We start from the raw sequence: 6,451 nt of genomic DNA, 5'->3' as shown, positions 1-6,451 counted from the left end.
AGGGGACATGGCTGACGGCTTTTTATCAGTTATATCATTCATCTGATAAGTACCTTGGATTTGCATGCTCTTTATAATATCTTAATAATTATTCCCGTGGTTAATAAGTATCCTTGGTACCTGTGTCATGTCTTGTGGTCCTGGGTTCTGACAGGTCACATCTTTTGTCCAGGGCACACAGCTGGAGTATGGAAGGGCTAGAGTTCAGCCCCTTTAATTTGATGCACTGAAGACGGTGGACACTCTTCTATCCAGGGCAGTGACCAGTGGTCATCTGATACAGAGATTTGAGGATGAGGGACATTTATTTTCTAAGGTGAAATTGGCCACCTCAGAGTCCCTCATTGGTACACAGAAGGAGTGGATATTGGACACTGCCCACACAGGTTTAAAGTCTGTAAAATACCACTGTCTACTTCTACCCCAGCCTCTGTCCCATGTCACTTCACCTCAGCTCTGAGGGCAGTGACGTGATCACAGGTTTGGGGGGATCTGGTTAGAGTCGTCGGAGTTGGTTGTTGTTGGTGCTGTCAAGTTGATCACAACTTGGAGCAGCTCTGCCTGTTGCCTGGTCCTCCACGATCCTCTCTGCCTCTTTCCCGTTCACGCCCATTGTCTGTTCACTGCTTCGATCCACCTCATTGAAGATCTTTCTCTCTTTTGTCATCCCACACCTTTTCCAGAACAGTATTTCTGTCTAAGGCCTTGTTCTTCTTGAAAATATGCCCAAAGTAAATGGATCAAAGTCTCACCAAGCTTGTCTCTAAGGGACACTGGTGGTACTTCCTTCAGTTCAGGCCTGTTTGTTCCTTGGGCAGTCCACGGTGCTCTTTGCACGACAGTCATTCAGACATTGGTTCTTCTCTCAGCCTTCTTCACCGTCTTCAATTTCAGATGTGTAGAGACAATTGCCAATACCAAGGCCTGGATCAGGTGAGTCCCTCTTAATCTTTACACTGACACTCTTGCTATTTAGACCTTGGCTTGGGCCCTTGACAGTCGTTTCCCCAGTGAAATGTCATTACATTTCCTTTTGTTAACAGAAATATTTTATATTAATTGTGATTTTAATGAAAGTTTACAAAAAATTTGGATTTTCATTAATTTATTGTTGAATATTCCTCCCCATTTCTTCTACCTCCCCAGTTTACTTAAAAAAAAATACTCATTCACTTTTGAAAAATCACCTCCCTCTGCTTTCTCCCAGTGCTCTTTACAATGAACCTCTTCATGTATTTCTTTAAATAGTTCCTTCCTTCATCTGTTCCATTGTCATGTTCATTATCTAGCCACTCTTATCCTATTCTCCTCCCAACCCCCCTTATGTCAGTCCTGCTTTATAACAGTGGTGCTATGCATTATTTGTCCTTTTGTGATGGAGATATTTCATTTAGCATAATGTCCTCCTGGTCACCCATGATGGCATCAACCCAAGTGCTTATCTTTTGATTTCTTGACTATTCGAGTGGGTGTTAATTCAAATAGAATAGAAATATTGACAACTTTAGTCTTTATCGTGATGCGTTGTACCTTCCACCAAGAAAGCAAAAGTCCTTGTCACTGGACCAGCCGGCAACATCGCAACAGATGGAGATAGATGGGCGTTGTAGATGCCTCCCACTGAGCTGAGGGGCCCATTTCCATAGACGACACTCACTTCTTTATAATTAAGCTCTTGTTGGTCATCTCCCTAGAGGGCTGGCTTCCAGAAACGCCCCCAGCATCCCCAGGTCAGCTCACCTGATCCATGGGAAAGGGCAGAACTGTCTCAGCATGTGAACATGTCCTAAGTCCTGGGGCCTTTCCCATCAGAAGTGCGTGGACAGTGGGCAGTAGAGCAGGAACAAGGCTGGACAGGCTGGAGCCAGAAGCTAGTGTGTGAATAATGCTTGCAGACTTTAGATGTGTGAATTGTGGACATCTCAGCATCACCCACCCAAGACTGCACGGAAGTCCTCACTTCCTAGGAACATGATAGAGCATGTCACACGTAAGGTAAAATATGTACCTGACTTTCTTGTTTTAGATAAAAATGAGCAAAGCACAGCCTATCAGCTTTCCTGTTCCGTAGACACAGTTCTGGAGTTGACTAGAAGCTGTAGAAATAGCTTTGTGTAGACTTGCATGACGTAGTTCACAACTCTGAGTATTTTCAATAAACCCGCTGGACATGATTGCATCATGTTACCTATTATTCTATCTACAGTAAATAGTACAAAGTAGAATCTTGTTAAGATGTGAGCTAGTTATACATATCACATATAAAAAAATACTATAAAGGCTTGCTAAGCTACAAAATAATAAACTATATTACTGTTGTTACAGCCATGGGGTGAGAACCAACTCACAGCTGGCCCTGCAGCAGGCATTCAGAGACTGTGAGGGGGGACAGGACATTGCCCATCTCTCCTCTTGGAGAAGCTGCTGGATTCAAACCAGGTTCCTTGGGTTGATGGTGCATTTGGTGACATTAGTAGTAGCTATTGATTTGCTAAGCCATTTATTTGGTTTTTTCACTTCAAGCGATGTTCATTGTTATAATTACATTACATTTGTGGTTCTATTTTTTTTTTCTTTAAAAAGACTTCTAAGATAGTATAAATTCTGACCCTGCTGCTCACCAACCGCCCAGGGTGGCCAGCACTCTAGGCACCGAACAGTACTGGAGATTTCCTAAACAATGTCCATCATGTTTCTCTTTTCTTTTTTTGTTTTCTGACTGAAAAGAAAATACTTTGAACTTCAGTGATGTGCAATGAAAAGTGACTGTCTTTTTGTGGTGGAAACTTTTGGTATTTTTTTAATAAGTATGTATGTCTGTCCATTTTTCTACATAGAATATTTCTTTTTCCTCATCTCACTCAACCCTCAATTCATTGCTGAACAATAAGACATGAAAATTCTACTTGAGAATGTCCAACTTCCCGGTGAGCTTTGGTGGCCTAGTGGCAAGAAGCTGCACTGCAATCCCAAGGGAGTGCTGTTTGAATCCACCCGATGCTCTGCTGGAGAAGGAGGAACAATCTCCTCCTGTACCAGTCAGATCTGATTTGACAGTATACACACATAAAAAGTAATAAAATAAAATTTGAAAAAGAGACTGTCCAACTTCTTGTTGTCTGTTGATATCAGCATGCTGGGACTGCTACTCTGACTGTTATTAGGCCAGAGGAGGGATTTCTGTTTCTACAGCTTCAGGGTTCCCCTGAAATTTTTAGAGTGGCAAGTGGGGTGCTACCTGAGTGGGGGTGTTTCCCCTGCTCTCATCTGCATTGCTCACAAGTGTCTACAGACTCCCAGACCTCCCGCATTGCCACCATCTCCTAAGCATCTACCCTTCAGTCACCTTAAGGAGAGAGGAACATCCACCTCTGGGGTCTACAGCCCTAAAGTGTGCCTCTTCCTCCAATAGCTGACCAAGGAAAACCGAACAGTCAGACTGCTCTTGAGTTTTGAGATCACAGAAGGACTTGAACCACAGAACTCAGGACAACATGATGTCGCCAACTGGAGAAAAAGGGGCTGCATCCACCTGGCAGAGTCCTTCTGACCGCTGTAATAGATCACAGTTCGGTCCTTGTTCCAGCTTGAAAGAAGCTGGAACATTGTTTTAGCTAATGAGCAGGGATGGATCTCACCAAGACTCTCTAAGGTGTCCATCTCCCAAGACCAGGTTGTGAGGCCATAAGAGCCAGCAACCCAGAGGCTCCTAGAGCTTCCTGGTCCTGAGAACATCTGCTCTCAGGAGGGCACCCATGTCCTTAGGACGTGAGAGCTCCGCATTAGGACCACTCTCAGGCCTCGCCCTGTGCATCTCTTCCTTTGAGTCCTTCCTGGCAGTAACGGAGCTGTATTCAAAGTATGGTTATCATGACATGAAGTTCCGTGAATCCTACCAGAAAATCACCAAATCCGAGGATCAGGACTCAACAAGGGATCCAGTCCTGGTACTAGCATCTGCAATTCACTGAAGTCAAAGAACTAGTAGAGGAATGAGGGGGTGGCAGGGTCAGAGAAGCCCCACGCCTGGGAACGCCGGACTCACCCTGTAGCTCCTTCCTCGAGCATCTGAACAGAAGACAGTACTTATGAATCAAGTAGAGAGGGCTCCGCTTCCAGGCGCACGTGGCCGTGGGCAGGACGCTGTTCCTTCACACCCTTGGATGGACTTGTGGTCAGAGGCCACCCCCCAGGTCCTTGTCACAGGGCTCCTAAACCATGTGAGCTCGTGTTAACACCAGCAGGAGGGAGAAGTCAGGTGCTCAGATGCACGGGCGATGTTCTGGACACTCGCGTTAGAGGCTCATGCGGGTTCACAGAGCACCGTGGACCCCAGCCCAGCAGTTTATTGCTCTGTCTCCCCTTCATCAGTGTCTCCTCTGCTAACTCAGCTGCATGCTGGCCTAATTCAACACCTTCAATTATTGTGAAGGGTTCGTGCCAACCACATTGTACTTGGCCTTGAGGACTTTATATTCAGCATCAAGAATATTCTTCAGTTTCAACAAAAAGGAGCTTTTGAGATGTATTATTTTTGTACAGAGCGACACTTAGTTTCTACCTCTTTAAAGAAAACCTTTTTATTAGGTTTTAGAATAGATTTCTGTGTTTAACAAATCTCAGTAACAGGAAGAAGGCATTTTGAGTGGATGTGAGCACATTCTCTTATTTCCCTCCAAAGCCTTGTACTCAGGGGACAGCCACACTTTTCCTTCCCAAGTTGTATTACTGTTTAAACATTTGTATTATTTTGCTGAAGAAATTGAAAAAATTACTTAACGTTTGGAGATGGATGAAAATGTCAGAAGCTTAAACTAACTCGCAGGAGGATATAGACTAAGGGATGCCAGTAATCATGTCAAAGGAGGCTTGTCTGAAAGCAGGGAATATCAGAAGGATGTCTACATGTCTGGTATTACTATGTGTGGGCAATGGACTGTGTGGAAGAGCTGGGGCATGGTTGGAAACAACGTGGGTTCCTCACACATAAGTACTAGGAACACCCCAAAACTATTTCCTCTAAGGTGAAATAACACTCCAAATCTTAGATGATTTCTGACACAAACCTTCTCCCCTCTGGCACTCCCTACTTTGCTGGTTGGTTGTATATTTTCTGTTGCTATTGCCACATGGAACTCATGAATTACATTTACAGTGAAGTGTTTTTTTTTTAAATTATTTTGTGTGCGTGTACCGTCAAATCAGATCTGACTGGTACAGGAGGATATTGCGCCTCCTTCTCCGGCAGAGCATCTGGTGGATTCGAACCGTGTTCCTCTGGGATTGCAGTGCAGCTTCTTGCCACTAGGCCACCAGAGCTGCCCTGAAGTATTTTTTAAAGCAGTAAATTTGGACCACTCAGAAATCAACCCCAAACCGCACTTACTGCAGCACAATTGACAAAAGCAAAGAATTAGACACAACCCACATGCCCATCAGAGACAAATACCTAAAGAAACTACAGTCCATTCACATAACAGAGTAACACACGTCACTAAGGAATGACAATAAACAAAATACTGCACAAAGTGGTTGAGATTATGGTTCATTATGGGGAATGACATGCCAACCACAGAAGGTTTGTTTTGATATCAGATCATTAAGATAAAAAAAAACCTAACATGATTGGTTAGACACATAATCAGTCTTGGAGGGTTAACAGATAGAAAAATCAAGGAAGAAAGGAAACAAAAGAAAAAAAAGGAAAGCAGTAATAAAAATCAAAGAAGAATTTTTGAAAGTGTATAAAGAATAGAAGATAGATATTGTTGTCTTTATGTGCTGTTGAGTCTCTTGTGACTCTAGTGACCCCAGGTACAACAGCCCTAAGCAAGGGTCTATCCTGTGCCAACCTTATTGTCTCTGACACGCCTACCGCCCTTACCGCAGTAACTGAATAAATGCAGCTCATCAAGCATCTTCCTCTCTTGCGCCATCCCTTCACCCTCCCCAACATTATGTCCCTCTACAAGGACTAATCTCTCCTGACAACATGCCCAGAGTATATCATATGAAGCCTCACAATCCTTACCTCCACGGAGCAGCCTGGTTTCATTATCTCTAGGATGAACCTGCTTGTTCTGGCAATTCATAAAATATTCACTATTCTTCTCCAGCACCACAAGCACCAGCTCAAAGGCATAATTTCTCCTACTGTCATTCCTAGTCATTGTCCAGCTTTCTCATGCATAGCAAATAATTGTAAAGACTCTGTTCTGAATCTGACACATTTTCATCTCCAAACTGATACAATTGCTCTTCAGTACCCTGGAGAGGTCTCTGATAACAGACTTTCCCATTGTAATTTGTCTTTTGATTTCGTGCCTGTTAGTACCAAGATATTACATATCCCTTTTTTAAATGATACAGTTCAATAGTATTTTCAAGCTATTGTTTAGCAGACTTTCCCATCGCGATACGCTTTTTGATTTCCTGACTGCTGGTGCCAAGA

Source organism: Elephantulus edwardii, unplaced genomic scaffold (assembly GCF_000299155.1).
Source record: "Elephantulus edwardii isolate Elephantulus edwardi_28Jun2011 unplaced genomic scaffold, EleEdw1.0 scaffold00126, whole genome shotgun sequence".
In the NCBI taxonomy this organism is placed as follows: Eukaryota; Metazoa; Chordata; class Mammalia; order Macroscelidea; family Macroscelididae; genus Elephantulus; species Elephantulus edwardii.
This window is presented reverse-complemented; position numbering follows the sequence as displayed.